This window comes from Capra hircus, chromosome 8, assembly GCF_001704415.2.
Source record: "Capra hircus breed San Clemente chromosome 8, ASM170441v1, whole genome shotgun sequence".
Taxonomy (NCBI): Eukaryota; Metazoa; Chordata; class Mammalia; order Artiodactyla; family Bovidae; genus Capra; species Capra hircus.
In genome coordinates, this window is record NC_030815.1 from 51711825 (window position 1) to 51726716 (window position 14892).

Consider the following 14892-nt stretch of genomic DNA (forward strand, 5'->3'; position numbering starts at 1 on the left):
TTCAAGCTGGTTTTAGAAAAGGCAGAGAAACCAGAGATCAAATTGTCAACATCCATTATTAAAAAAGCAAGAGAGTTCCAGAAAAACATCTATTTCTGCTTTATTGACTACACCAAAGCCTTTGACTGTGTGGATCACCACAGACTGTGAAAAATTCTTAAAGAGAAGGGAATACCAGACCACCTGAACCTGCCTCTTGAGAAATCTGTATGCAGGTCAGGAAGCAACAGTTAGAAGTGGACATGGAACAACAGATTGGTTCCAAATAGGAGAAGGAGCACATCAAGGCTGTATATTGTCACCCTGCTTATTTAACTTATATGCAGAGTACATCATGAGAAACGCTGGGCTGGAGGAAGCACAAGCTGGTGTCAACTGCATATCTGAGGTTGTTGATATTACTCCCGGCAGTCTTGATTCCAGCTAGTCAAGGCTATGGTTTTTCCAGTAGTCATGTATGGATGTAAGAGTTGGACTATAAAGAAGGCTGAGCACCAAAGAATTGATGCTTTTGAGCTGTGGTGTTGGAGAAGACTCTTGAGAGTCCCTTGGACTGCAAGGAGATCCAATCGGCCCATCCTAAAGGAAATCAGTCCTGAATATTCATTGGAAGGACTCATGTCGAAGCTGAAACTCCAATACTTTGACCACCTGATGTGAAGAACTGACTCATTAGAAAAAACCGTGATGTTGGGAAAGATTGAAGGCAGGAGGAGAAGGGGACAACAGAGGACAAGATGGTTGGATAGCATCACCAACTCAATGGACATGAGTTTGAGTAAACTCCAAGAGTTGGTGTTGGACAGGGAGGCCTGCAATGCTCCATGCAGTCCATGGGGTCACAAAGAGTCAAACACGATGGAGCAACTGAACTGAACTGAGGTAGGTTTATTCCATTCAAGAGACTGATATGTTGTGTCCACCAAAGAAGGAAATAAAAGGTCAGCATTGACCCCCTACAAAATCAAAAGCAATGCAAGAACTACAACTTACTTTCTAACATCAAGGCAGTCAATTCATGTTGGAATTCAGTCAGTTTATAGTCAACCTACAGATCGTAATCATGCTAGTAAGGAAAGCATGGGGGGTGGGTCAGAAAACCTGGGAGGGATGAGATGGAGGTGGAGTGAGAGATTTCTTGGCTCCACTAAGCTTTGTGAATTTAGACCAAACCAGTCTACCTCACCTTCTTTCCTTACACATCTGTTAAAGGGAAATGAATAGGATCAAGTAGCTGAGTCACGCTGCACATACTGAAGAATTCTGTAATGTTTTAAAAATGAATGTTAACCTCATTTTCCACTCACTGTAGTTGTAATTGTTTTAAATTTTGTTATTCTCTATGGAACTTTTGTAACCTAAGCCTGATTGATATTCATATGCTTTTTTTGGAATAAGATAAAATAAAGTTTAAAAATTTTTGAAGATACCATTTTTTATCCCTTAAGGTTAAGGGACCAACAATACAGGCTGCTATCCAGTGCAGTAGGAAGAGAGTGCAATTTGGGAGCTGAAAAGCTTTGGATTCAAATCCTTGTTTTGTCTGGTTAGGTAGCTCTAGACAACTCACCTTGAATCACAGCACCCATATTAGAGTGGCATTTTAAAGATTCATGAGGCAAGAAAGTATAAAATGCAGTCAGAACCTAGAAAATATTTCCCTCCCTGCTTAAAAATTTGATCTCACCCTCAAAAAAGCACAAATGACTCAGGGAGCTTCTTAAAACAATCATAGAAAAACAAACATGTGTTGCAACAGTGGCTTCAGAGCAGCATTCAATGTGCTGAATGCAAGCTAGAATGATGAAGGATGGGAGACGTTATGGAGCACAGCATTAACAGCTTTCAAGAAGGCTTTTCCCTTTTGGACAAAGCATTCTATCTCCCTTAATTTCATTATGTGCAACTGTGACTCTCCTTTAAAATATGCAGTAAACAAATTCTGGGTTCATTATTTTAGAAGAAAAAACTATACATCTCCAATATGGGGACTAAGAAAGATTTTTAAAGAAGTAGAAATACATTTTAAAATAAAGGAATTAGGAGCTTTCCCTCTTCCCACCCCAAGTGATACAAAACAGTATTTGTTAAATGTAGAATGAATGAGCCTCGCAGGCATTGCCAGCTAGTATGTATATTTCTTCTCAGATCTTTCAGATGATTCAAGGAAATGTTGTTGTTATTGTTCAGTCACTCATTTGTGTCTGACTCTGTGACCTCATGGACTACAGCATGCCAGGCTTCCCTGTCTTTTACCATCTCCCGGAGCTTGCTCAAACTCACGTCTATTGAGTCGGTGATGCCATCCAACCATCTTGCCCTCTGTTGTCCCCTTCTCCTCCTGCCTTCAATCTTTCCCAAAATCAGGGTCTTTTCTAATGAGTCAGTTCTTCTAATTCAGTTCAATTCAGTTCAGTTCAGTTGCTCAGTCATGTCTGACTCTTTGCGACCCCATGGACCGCAGCATGACAGGCCTCCCTGTCTGTCACCCACTCCTGGAGTTTACTCAAACTCATGTCCATTGAGTCGACAATGCCATCCAACCACCTCATCCTCTGTTGTCCCCTTCTCCTCCTACCCTCAATCTTTCCCAGCATCAGGGTCTTTTCCAATGACTCAATTCTTCACATCAGGTGGCCAAAGTATTGGAGTTTCAGCTTCAATATTAGTCCTTCCAATAAACACTCAGGACTGATCTCCTTTAGGGTGGACTGGTTTGATCTCCTTGCAGTCCAAGGACTCTCAAGAGTCTTCTCCAACACCACAGTTCAAACGCATCAATTCTTCTGTGCAGCTTTCTTTATAGTCCAACTCTCACATCCATCCATGACTACTGCAAAAACCATAGCCTTGACTAGACAGACCTTTGTTGGCAAAGTAACGTCTCTGTTTTTTAATGAGTTGTCTAGGTTAGTCATAGCTTTTCTTCCATGGAGGAAGCATCTTTTAATTTCATGGCTGCAGTCACCATCTGCAATGATTTTGGAGCCCAAGAAAATAAAGTCTGTCACTGTTTCCATCGTTTCCCCATCTATTTGCCAGGAGGTGATGGGACCAAATGCCATGATCTTAGTTTTTTTAATGTTGAGCTTTAAGTCAGCATTTTCAGTCTCTTCTTTCACCTTCATCAAGAGGCTCTTTAGTTCTTCTTGGCTTTCTGCCATAAGGGTGGTGTCATCTGCATATCTGAGGTTATTGATATTTCTCCCAGCAATCTTTAATTCCAGCTTGCGCTTCATCCAACCTGGAATTTCACATGATGTACTCTTCATATAAGGTAAATCAGCAGGGTGACAAGATATAGCCTTTTCATACTCCTTTACCAATTTTGAACCAGTCTGTTTTTCCATGTCCTCTTATAACAGTTGCTTCTTGACCTGCATACAGGTTTCACAGGAGACAGGTAAAGTGGTCTGGAATTCCCATCGCTTTAAGAATTTTTCACAGTTTGTTGTGATCCACACAGTCAAAGGCTTTAGCGTAGTCAATTTAGGAAATGTAAAACCAGGAAATGGGGTCAGGGGACCCAGGTGGTGGACATTGACATGTTATGTTTCACTGGGCCACAATTTTCTTAACCAGCCTTGACAATAAGGACTCTCCAACTTCTAGATTCAAAGACAGGTAGATCCTGTTTTCATCATTTTCTTTAAAAATTCTCTCTTTGGAGGGTCCTTCTCATATCTTCCCTTGATTACACCCAAGGAAGTCTTATTCTATGATTTAAACTCTGGCTTGGAAAGGAATTACCATCTGGGAGACCTTGGAAAATTATGTAGTCCTTCTTAGACTGTTTTATCACCTCTAATATAGCAGGAATAATATCACCTCTAATATAGGATCAGAGTTCACAGAGGAAGTATAAGGTTTAATAAGTTAGTTAATATAAAGCCCTACCTGTGTTGTGTTTAGTCACTTAGTCATATCCGGTCACTCTTTGCAACCCCATGGACTATAGCCCACCAGGCTCCCCTGTCTATGGGGCTTCTCCAGGCAAGAATACTGGAGTGGGTTGCCATGTGCTCCTCCAGGGGATCTTCCCAACCCATGGATTCAACCCAGGTCTCCCACAGTAAAGCCAGATTCTTTGTTGTCTGAGCCACCAGGGAAGCCCAAGTCCTACCTGATGCATGGAAAATAGTAAATAAATTTTAGCTATTGTTTATGATTAATATTGAGTTAGTTAAATTTGGCCATGGAATACAGAATGAAGCAGGGCAGAGGCTAATAGAGTTTTGCTAAGAGAACACACTGGTCATAGCAAACACCGTCTTCCAACAACACAAGAGAAGACTCTACACATGGACATCACTAGATGATCAACACCAAAATCAGATTGACTATATTCTTTGCAGCCAAAGATGGAGAAGCTCTATACAGTCAAGAAAAACAAGACCGGGAGCTGACTGTGGCTCAGATCATGAAATCCTGATTGCCAAATTCAGACTTAAATTGAAGAAAGTAGGGAAAACCACTAGACCATTCAGGTATGACCTAAATCAAATCCCTTATGATTATACAGTGAAAGTGAGAAATAGATTTAAGGGCCTAGATCTGATAGATAGAGTGTCTGATGAACTATGGACAGAGTTTCATGACACTGTACAGGAGACAGGGATCAAGACCATCCCCATGGAAAAGAAATGCAAAAAAGCAAAATGGCTGTCTGGAGAGGCCTTATAAATAGCTGTGAAAAGAAGAGAAGCAAAAACCAAAGGAGAAAAGGAAAGATATAAGCATCTGAATGCAGAGTTCCAAAGAATAGCAAGGAGAGATAAGAAAGCCTTCTTCAGCAATCAGTGCAAAGAAATAGAGGAAAAGAACGAATGGGAAAGACTAGAGATCTCTTAAAGAAAATTAGAGATGTTATGGGGAGGGAGGTGGGAGGGGGGTTCATGTTTGGGAACTCATGTAAGAATTAAAGATTTTAAAATTTAAAAAAATAAAAAAGAAAAAAAAAACAAAAACAAAAACATAGACACAAACAAAAGTAAAACTAATAGAAAAATAAATAAATACTGATTGTGCACAAATAAAAAAAAAAAAAGAAAAGAAAATTAGAGATACCAAGGGAACATTTCATGCAAAGATGGGCTAATAAAGGACAGAAATGGTATGGACCTAACAGAAGCAAACGATATTAAGAAGAGGTGGCAAGAATACACAGAAGAACTGTACAAAAAAGATCTTCACAACCCAGATAATCATGATGGTGTGACCACTCACCTAGAGCCAGACATCTTGGAATGTGAAGTCAAGTGGGCCTTAGAAAGCATCACTATGAACAAAGCTAGTAGAGGTGATGGAATTCCAGTTGAGCTATTTCAAATCCTGGGAGATGATGCTGTGAAAGTGCTGCGCTCAGTATGCCAGCAAACTTGGAAAACTCAGCCACATCTATTTCTGATTTATTGACTACGCCAAAGCCTTTGACTGTGTGGATCACAATAAACTGTGGAAAATTCTTCAAGAGATGGGAATACCAGATCACCTGACCTGCCTCTTGAGAAACCTATATGCAGATCAGGAAGCCACAGGACTGGAAAAGGTCAGTTTTCTTTCCAATCCCAAAGAAAGGCAATGCCAAAGAATGCTCAAACTACCGCACAACTGCACTCATCTCACACGCTAGTAAAGTAACGCTCAAAATTCTCCAAGTCAGGCTTCAGCAATATATGAACCATGAACTTCCAGATGTTCAAGCTGGATTTAGAAAAGGCAGAGGAACCAGAGATCAAATTGCTAACATCCCCTGGATCATGGAAAAAGCAAGAGAGTTCCAGAAAAACATCTATTTCTGCTTTATTGACTATCCCAAAGCCTTTGACTGTGTGGATCACAATAAACTGTGGAAAATTCTGAAACAGATGGGAATACCAGACCACCTGACCTGCCTCTTGAGAAATCTGAATGCAGGTCAGCAAGCAACAGTTAGAACTAGACATGGAACAACAGACTGCTTCCGAATAGGAAAAGTAGGACGTCAAGGCTGTATATTGTCAGCCTGCTTATTTAACTTATATGCAGAGTACATCATGAGAAATGCTGGACTGGAAGAAACACAAGCTGGAATCAAGATTGCTGGGAGAAATATCAATAACCTCAGATATGCAGATGACATCACCTTTATGGCAGAAAGTGAAGAGGAACAAAAGAGCCTCTTGAGGAAAGTGAAAGAGGAGAGCGAAAAAGTTGGCTTAAAGCTCAACATTCAGAAAATGCAGATCATGGCATCTGGTCCCATCTCTTCATGGGAAATAGATGGGGAAACAGTGGAAACAGTGTCAGACTTTATTTTGAGGGGCTCCAAAATCACAGCAGATGGTGACTGCAGCCATGAAATTAAAAGACGCTTACTCCTTGGAAGGAAAGTTATGACCAACCTAGATAGCATATTCAAAAGCAGAGACATTACTTCGCCAAGAAAGTCCATCTAGTCAAGGCTATTGTTTTTCCAGTGGTCATGTATGGATGTGAGAGTTGGACTGTGAAGAAGGCTGAGCACTGAAGAATTGATGCTTTTGAACTGTGGTGTTGGAGAAGACTCTTGAGAGTCGCTTGGACTGCAAGGAGATCCAACCAGTCCATCCTAAAGGAGATCAGTCCTGGGATTTCTTTGGAAGGACTAATGCTAAAGCTGAAACTCCAATACTTTGGTCACCTCATGTGAAGAGTTGACTCATTGGAAAAGATTCTAATACTGGGAAGGATTTGGGGCAGGAGGAAAAGGGGACAACAGAGGATGAGATGGCTGGATGGCATCACTGATTCGATGGACATGAGTTTGGGTGAACACCAGGAGTTAGTGATGGACAGGGAGGCTTGGCGTGCTGCAATTCATGGGGTTGCAAAGAGTAGGACATGACTAAGCGACTGAAATGAATTGATGAATAATATTATTTCTCCAAGTTATTTCTTGTAATTTCTCTTTTCTTATGACTTTATTAATACTTTCACAGCTTGACCAATGTGTTAGGAATATGAGGTAACATTTTTGTTTCTAACTTGAAAATAAAATATTTAAGTGTGTATTTTTTGAGCAGGGTTTCAGGAAATGCGTCTGTTACTTGTTACATTTGCCACCTTGACGGTTGAATTGGACCACATAAGAATGTATTTTGTACTACAGAGCACAGATGAGTGATCAGTTCTTTAGTATGTCAAGGTTCTGTTTCTAACCTTAGTTTTTTCAGTGGTATCACAGGCATCTGAAGAAAGGCTATTGTTTCTCCCACAAAGTAAGGTGGCCCAGCACCACCTGTCAATGACTTTAGCTTTCCAGCTATAAAAAATCTGATTTTACTGTTGCTGTAATAGACTTAAGGCCATGTGAAGTTGGCTTTGTCTTGAGTCTCAGAATGGTTGGAATGGATTTTTCTTTCACCCCCCAAAATTGCCAAACCAGAAAGTTTTCAACAATTCCCAAATTACTCTTTGGGGCGGGGCGGGGGTGGGGGGGGGAGGTGGGCAGGGGAGGGTAGTATTCAGTCTATCTCTCTTTGTGAAAATTGGCAGATCAAAAAGGAGGTACATGGCTTCTCTCTGCTTATTGGCCAAAAACTCTGATACCAGGTGGAGCTGGATGTGCTGCAAGATTCATTCTGCTTCCAAACTGCCAACCTTCAGAGGAAGGTCAACCTGAGCCTTTCCCAGACCCTCGAAGTTAGTCCCTCCTCCTTGATGAAGCCTTCTCTGTCTCATACTCAGTCTGCTGCTGCTGCTGCTAAGTCGCTTTAGTTGTGTCCAACTCTGTGCGACCCCATAGATGGCCTCCTGGCAGGCTCCCCCATCCCTGGGATTCTCTAGGCAAGAACACTGGAGTGGGTTGCCATGTCCTTCTCCAGTGCATGAAAGTGAAAAGTAAAAGTGAAGTCACTCAGTCATGTCCGACTCCTAGCAACCTCATGGACTGCAGCCTGCCAGGCTCCTCCATCCATGGGATTTTCCAGGCAAGAGTGCTGTAGTGGGGTGCCATTGCCTTCTCCAGATACTCAGTCTAGTCCTTACTTATTGTCTTTAATATTTGGTCTACATTGCTTATTAATTCCAACAACTAGTAAACTGTAGATTGTGGGCTGTGTTGATCACCATGGGTAACATGATCATGTCTCTCCCCATGGTGACCAGCACAGCCCTGAACCTGTAGTAAGTGCTCAAGCTGATCTATTCTGACATCACAGCTTATTGTTCAAAACTATGCACTTTCTCAGCCCAACCCACGTGTTTCCACCTGTGGAATCTCTGCTATGGTCTAGATGACAAACACTGTGATGGAGCCAGGAGACACAAGAGACTCGAGTCAAGAAGATCCCCTGGAAGAGGGCATGGCAACTCACTCCAGTATTCACTTCTTGCCTGGAGAATCCCATGGACAGAGGAGCCTGGAGGGCTATAGCCCACAGGGTCACAAAGAGTCAGACATGACTGAAGTGATTTAGCAGGCAAGTGAAGGGGTTAGGGGCAGGCTTATTCAACATTACAATCCCATAGCCCAGGACAGTGGTTGATACAGCAGGAATGCAATAAATAATTGTTAATTTGAATAGAATTCTCACCATTACCTTTACTTAAAGCTTTCCTTTCTCCTTCCAAAACACCACACTGAAAGGAACTTTCAATCAAAAGTAAAGGAACTTTACTTTTTCTTTCATTTGTTTCTGGACTTCCAAATGTGACAGAAATTTATCAGAATGTTAAGACTCAAGCCAACACTCTAGGTGAGGAATAGGCAGATGATAGTGTCAAATTCCACCTGCCACTGGTTTTTTAAAATAAAGTTTTACAGAAACACAGCCATGCCCATGAGTGTGTACCTATAGCTACTATTCTCCAGCAACTGTGACAGAGTTGAGCAGTTGCAATCATATGGCCTATAAAGCCAAAAACCTTTCCTATCTGGCAGTTCAGAGGAAAAGCTTGCCAACCCTTGATCATTTAAATTACAAAACCATAGTATTTCTTCTTGTGTATTAGTTATGAATGGAAAAGAAGCCTTGAAAATTCCCCAGTAAAGAAAATAATAATATTTAATAATAGTTTTATGATAATGGCTATACATTACATATCTACATATGTAAAACACATTTATAAAATTCTTTTATATATGTAATCTCATTTGATTCTATGAACATTTAGAAGAGGTAGACAGGGAAATTATATCCTTGTTTTACAAATGAGGAAATAAACTACTTGCTGTGGGGGATAAATTGTTTTTAAAAATTTGATTTCCAGTTGGGTCTTTCCCTAATACCCAGTCGTTGAACAAAAACAAAATAATAATAATTTCACCTTTTAACCTTATTCCTCTTTTACCACTAAGCTGGTGCCTGAAAATGTCCAGCGTTGAGCTTTGAAGAATGCTGCTTGATAAAACTCCCCATGCTGGAGGCACCATGGTTCTATTATACAGATAGAGTTTTACTGCATTTAAATTTTTCTGAACCCCGTAGTCTGAGAGAGCACTGCCTTTGCTGCAGAAAATACTTGCAGCATAAAAACAGGGTTGTAAAGACCTTTGTTTCCTAGAATAACATCTGTGTCTCAATATTCTTCTATCGGGAGAATAAGTAGTGCTGTGTTCTTCCATGTGCTTCTGTAAATGCACCCCAATTCAATATTTTGTTTCAGAAGGTTTCTGACTTTTGGTAACTTCATAGGTTCCTTAAGGGAATCCAAAAGTCCCCATGAGTTCACCCCTGTGGACTGGGGCCAGAGCAAAGTAATAACAAGTTTCATCAATCTCCTCTTCAGTAAGTCCTGAAAGTTTGAATGTTCCCATTTCAGGCACTGTCATTCTGCCTAACTACTTAATGGCTCCTACTGGTACCTTAACCAGGAAATTAGTTACTTAGCAGCAGTTATATAGATCTGTATGTGTGTATGTGTGCGTAATTAAGCCAACAAACAGAAGCTAAGCCATTTATTTGAGTAGGACTGTTATAAAGCACTCAGGCCGAAGGGAAAAAAACGAGAGATGGTATCTGGATAAAAAACAATGTAGAGCAAGTCCAACAGTTGTAGTTACAGAGATGAAGGACTTTTGAGGGCAAAGGAGTCAGAAAGTTCAGAGCAGGGCTCCTCAAATTTCATCATGCATCTGAATCACCGGGAGGGCCTGTAGTAAACAGATTGGTGGGCTCCACCCAGTTTCTGATTTAGTTGGTGATGCTGATGCCGCTGGTCCAGTGATCACACTTGAGAACCATGCCAAACTCTGAGCCAGTATTTCTCCAACTTTGATGTGACTGTGAATCTCTTGGGGATCTTGTAAAATACAGATTCTGATTCGGCAATTCTGGAGGAAAGAGGGCTGAAGCCCTATGTATCCAACAAGCTCCTAGGTGTTGCCAGTTCAGTATATCTGTGTACGTTTGATGTTGTGTACAATAAGGGATTCCAAACTGTTCCCTAGAATAGGAGACCTATTTTACAAATGGAAGTAAGCTTCTGAAGTTGCTGTGAAGTTACAGCTTGCTTAAAGACTTTAAGTTTGCATCAAATATTTTTTTCCTGAGTCTAATATCTATTTTTCTTGCTTTTATTCCTCTTTTCTTTCTTTCTACCTTTCCTCTTTCAAACTCGTTTACTCTCTCATCTTTACCTGTCAGCTGTGAATGTGTTACAGAGCTAAGGAGAGCTTAGTAGAGTGAAGACAGGTCTAAGGTTGGGTAACTTGTATTCTAGTTTGGTGTATGGTTCTGAAAGCTGTGGGGTGTTCAGCAGGTCATAGGATCTTTCTCAGCCTCAGGTTCCTCTACTTCAAAATGATGAGACTGTTCTAGATGATCTTTAAGGTCCTTGAAGCTCACAAAGACTTTGCTGTGTTCAATGCAGGCAAAAGCACACCAAAAAGCTATAGTACATGTGCTGCCACCTTTGGGTGGAAAACATAACTTTAACTGGACCAGACAAAACTTTGAAATGAAAGATATTATACTGAGACTCATGGCCTGCAGCCCCAATAACAATTAATGTTTCTTCCATATGATTTCAATTCATACTGACTTCCCTTTAACATAGAATTTCAGGTACAAACCAATATAAATTTGATTTTGATATCTTTTTGCCTTTTATATATATTGAAACTTCACAGCCTGATCAATGTTCTGTGAATTTTTTTTCATGTTGTGAAATTAACATAGTTGTAGAAAGTTTGAATTATGCTGGTTTATAATACATTCTAATTAAAATATTGGTTATTAAGTAACTGACAAACCCCAGAAGTGCACAGTAGAGGAACAGAACAAAAATGTTAGCTTTAGAGTACAATTAACCTGGATTTAAATTTTTGACTATTCTATTTTCCAAGTGTGTTTTTTTTTTTGGCAAGTCATTTAACTTCTCTGTGTTTGTTGTTGAGGGATCAAAATATTTACCTTGTAAAGTCTATGGCAAAGTTGCTGACACTTGTGAGTGTTTAGTATATTGGAGATATTAGCAAATGACCACTGCAAGGTAGTCTATGATGCTGAAAACCAAATGAGCTTTAAACCAGAACCATGTTTCATTCTTAGCTGTTCCACTTACCAGTTTCATGACCTGGCACAATTCACTGAACCTTTCTGAGCTGGTTTCCCCATTTGTATAATGGAAACCAAGACCTTCTGGAACTGATTAAGGATTACATGATATTGCTCTGGACCACATTTTGTCTGCCTCCACCCACTCCCTACCTCTAGTTCATATGTTTAAGCCCTTACCCCTGAGGTGACTGTACTTGGAGGTAGAGTCTTTTTAAAACAATATTTATTTATTCATTTATTTATTTGGCTGCCCTGGGTTTCAGTTGCAGCAGGCAGAATCTTTGACCTTCTTTATGATATGTGGGACCTGTAGTTGTGGGATGTGGAATCTTGTTCCCTGATCATGGATAGAACTCAGGCCCCCAGCATTGGGAGGGTGGAGTCTGAGGCACTGGACCACCAGGGAACTCCCTGGGGTAAAGTTAAATTTTTAGTAGGTAAAGTTAAGTGAGGTCATAAAGTTGGGGCCCTGACCCAATAGGATTAGTGTCGTTATAAGAAAAGATAATAGAAAGCATGCTGTCTCTCTCTTGCTCTCTCTTTCCCTCCCTTTCCTCTGTGCATTTGCACCAAGGAAAAACTCCTATGAGCAGACAGGAGGCAGCCATATGTAACCCAAGGGGAAAGTTTTCACCAGACATCAACCCTGCTCATGCATTGATTTTTTATTTCCAGTCTCCAGAACGATGAGAAAATAAACTTCTGTTGCTTAAGCTAGCCAGTCTTTGGTATTCTGTTATGGTGGCCCAACATATCAGACTAATACAGTATCATAATGAAATGTGTGCAAAACCTCACTAGGGCTTTAAAACATTCTCTTTCTCCTTTACTTTTCTCCCCTACTCAAATAAAGAGAACATTAAAATGATTAGGAATTTAACTCACTTCTGGACTAGCTTAGAATTAACCCAAAGTATTTTCCTCACCACTAGAAACATACTTCCGCTAGCATACTTTCTTTCAAGTGCCACAGTGACATATAACTAGATCCATTCTTTTGGCTTTCCTATTTGGAGACAACTGTGAAAGATGAAAAGATCTGTGCAAGGCAAATGAAGTTGTATATCTTCACCACTGACACCTGCAGATGGCACCCCAGAAATAGGTGACAGCTAATAACGGGGATCCTGCCATGAAAGCAAGCTATCAGTGTGAATAATAAACTGTTCTTTGTTCCTCACCCCCAGAGGCTCATGTCTTCTACTGGAATCAATACTAGAGCAGGTTAACTTGTTAGCTTGCATGTAGGGAAAATCTCAAACCCTAACAGTTCCTCGCACTTTTTTTATCCCTGAGAAACCAAGATCTTGTTTATTTTTAAGTATACTTCAAATATCTCTTCTTCATAAAGATGTCCTGGTTAGTTTTTGCTTGTATCTGTAAAATAGGAATAATAATAATATTTACCTATTTGGTTGTTGTACAGCTTAAATTAGCTGATATATATAAGCATAAGTTACTTTCTACTTTGTATGCTTCTAATTTATTTTCATATATTTTTCTTTCTTTTTACCTGTAGCTTCATTGGAAATAAATGCTCAAGTGGGTTAATTTCAATGGTCCTCAAACGCCTAGCACAAAGAAGACATCAACCGCAGTTCATTCATTCATGAGAAAACATATATTGATCACCTGCTTTGATCACCAAGTACTGTTCGTAGTGATATACTAAGAACTGTTGACACTAAATAGGAACAGAGGAAAAATACTAACCTTAAATTTATTTTTTCTCTTTTTAGAGGTATAAAAAGCAGGATTTGGGAATTGGACTTTGAGAAAAGCACTTACTTATAGAATTTGAGCCAGAATAGGAAATTGCTCTATCAGATAATGCTCAAGATTATTGCATGTAATGCTTCCTTAAAACAATCTAATTTTCGCCATTGTGGAGTATGGGTGGGGAAAAAATGGTGATGTAATTTCAAAGGTTTTTTCCACTGGTACACAGTTTGGTTGATTTAGGTAATCCCTGGTTTTCTCGATTATTTGAAAATTCTATAAATCTGCAATTTCCCTTATCCAAGCCTGTCTCCTACATACTGTCTTCAGTTCTTTGCATGTGGAGCATGAAATCAACTTTCTCCAGAAGGCAAGTCTCCCGGTTCAATTTGGTTGGGAGACTCCACCCATTGCCAGCTTTTGGCATCTGACACTGGTAGAAAAGGTCTCAGCATTGTAAGTGTAGGAAGGGTGGGGACATCTCAATGACCTCACTCTTTCACCAAATGAATGGGTTTCTCCTGATAATAACCAGTCTGAAACATGCCAGCTGAAAGGGTAGGGCCAACTTCTAAAAATCAGTAGTCCCACTATCATCCATTCAATCATGCCCACAGTCCCTTGAGAAAATCATTTTCCTAAACCATGGCTCAGCTGCTCTAAAACTATGCAAAGTACATTATCTCCTTGAGAGATGTCTGAAAAGATAGAAACATGTCATAGTTATAATCATATTTGCCACAATAAAAATAAGCATAGATACGTGTCAGAGGAGATAGTTTTTCTTCATCCTTGACACAGCTCTGTATTAAAGAGACAACAGCAGACATTGCCTTTGCATCCTCTTGCTGGATCTCTTTGCCAAATATAATTTTCTTCCTGTGTTTATTTTTTACTAATTCAAACAGTACAAAACATAAGCAGCAGAAACCTCAAATTTTACAAGTGCAAAGTAGTATAACAGCTACCCGGGGAGCCACGTGCCTTCTTATATCACGTGACCAAAGAAAAGCAAAGATGGCCTAAGTGTTGAGATCCTCATTTGTTTTCTCATCCTGAGACTCATCCTCACAAAAACTTCCAGGATTACGTTTCCAAACAAAGCCAACTTTTCCAACATGCCTGACATGTAGAGATACTATTACCTGAATCAAGCTGAAATGTATTTGTTACATTTGCAGGAAATAGAGTTTATTGGTATTATAACACATCTGGTTCTGGACTTAAGACAGACTTTGGGGGTCAGAAGGTGTCACCTTTAAACTCAATAACTCTGCTCTCTTGTTAAACCAAAGAAGTACAAGGGGCCTGCAGAGTTCCCGTGTCAGCATTTTCAAGGCGTTGCATTATCTACCTCAGTGAACAGTTGGGCACATACATAAATTAGTCAGTAGCAAGGAGCTTCCCTGCAGTCACCAAGCTCTATCTGTTTTCCAAAACTAAAGGGGTAACTTTCTGTTAACAAAAAGGATGTGCTCTACTGAAACATCTTTTTATTGACAGAAACCTGACAAATGAGTGCAAAAATAACACAGACAGCATAGAGCTGCATCCTAAAGCAAAATGATTTTTAGATTATTAAAATCATCCCTTTGTTTAGCTGGTTAGTGAATATTCATCTACTGATTAACCCTTTCTGAAGGGTAATGCA